Genomic DNA, 1,852 nt, shown 5'->3' on the forward strand with positions numbered 1-1,852 from the left:
TTGCGAAGAATCCTGTGTTCTAATTTATTCTGCAATTTGCCTCCAACCTTCCAGTCTCTTCCCCACCGCGTTATCCGGCTTTCTATCCGGATTCAGTGTTCCTCTGCAAAAAAGTACCGGAGTGGTTACATTTGGTGGCGCTTCTTGGTTCCTCATTGTCCCTGGGTGTCCCTCGGTGTCCCTTGTCCCTCGAATTACTGTCCTAATTATCCGGTAGTGTAGTCATTCAGTACGTCCCACGTCAAGATCCATCAATACAGTGAACCCTCAACGTTTGCTCGCTTTTCCAATTATAGATTATTCTAGGGACTCATGTGCACACGAAACAAATATCAAATGTTACAGGCGACTGGTGAACTACATCAGATGAGTAAACGAAAAATTGAATGGCCTGGGGTCAGAGGGAAGACCGCAGATGAATCCCCAAGCAGCCATCGACCAATTCATGGACGTCAGAACTTCGACTGCGTACAAGTTCTTCTGGTCGCTGTCTACAACACTGGTATTGCCTTCAATGACTTCAATGACATGATCCAATTGATGTCGTTTGTAGTGGCGCTTGAACGTCGCAATAATGCCGGCGTCCATCGGCTGCAAGAACGCAGTCGTGTTCGTCGGGAGCATCAAGAGGCGGGCGTTGGTAAGGTTGACGTCCAGTGGGTTGTGAGATGATGCGTTATCTAGGATGAGGAGGACGAACCTTTCCTCACTTGCCATCCGTGAGTTGAAGTTACTTAGCCGCTCCGAAAATAAGGCCATGGTTATCGAGGCCTTGCGATTAGAGTGGTACAGCAATCCCAATACTCGGCTAATCAAGCCTCCGAAACAACGCGGCTTCTTGGCTTTCCCAATGAACATCGGCTGCAATTTGTTGGTCCCGTCAGCGTTCGTGGCAAGGGCAACTGAACCCGGTTCTCGTCTTGCTTTTGGCCCGACCTCGGTTGATCGGCGATTGTAGTACGTGGTTGTGAGTGATAAAAAACTCTGGTTTCATCCATATTGTAGTTCTCGGAAGGGTTGAAACGACGGACGATATCTAGGATCGTGGCACCGGGCGTTTGCGACGGTTGTGGAACTTGGCAGACGCGGCTTCTCCGTGAAGACGGTATATTTTCAAGTTGTGGCGAATTTGAAGTCGGTATAACCACCCATTTGAACAACTAACGCGTCCACTTAGGTTCAGTTTTGTCGCGATACGCTGGCCCGCCCTGAGGATCAGTTCGCCCGTCACGCAAGCGTTCTTGGAATTGGCTGTTCGCACCCAGTTTGCGACTTCGCGGTCGTGTTCGGGGTATTTTGGTCGCTGATTGTTAAACCCACATTGCGCTGACTCCTCTTTTATGTTGTAGGACTCGATGGTCCGCTCATCCTTCAGGATTCGACGAATGGTCGTGACGTGGGCGGATTGGCCAAATTGCTGAGCCGCCCAGCGCTGGACTTGTGTGGCCTTGATAGACATATGAGCCTTATAAAACTCTCTAATCGAGTTCTTGTCGTGAATTGTCAATTTCTTGCTTTTGCTTCGCTTGTCCCCCATGTAAACTAATTTCGAAATGTTTGTGGTTCTCAACCTGGGGTCATTGCCGCCTCATGTTTGGATTTTCAAACGGAGCAGCCATGGCAAAAGGCCCTCAAATATTTGTTATCAAATAGAATTTTGTAGGGTATGAATTTATACCAGAGAGCAAACGTTGAAGGATCACTGTACAGTGATGCCTCCATTTTCCCAACCACCGAAGTCAATAAACAATGAAAGGAATAAGTTTACAAAGGTTTGGTACAACACATTCTGCAGACAATTCAAATGTATTCATTTAGCTGATCAAGACATCAATCGACAGTGCAGAGCCAA

Source organism: Aphanomyces invadans (assembly GCF_000520115.1).
Source record: "Aphanomyces invadans strain NJM9701 unplaced genomic scaffold supercont1.14, whole genome shotgun sequence".
Lineage (NCBI taxonomy): Eukaryota > Oomycota > Saprolegniomycetes > Saprolegniales > Verrucalvaceae > Aphanomyces > Aphanomyces invadans.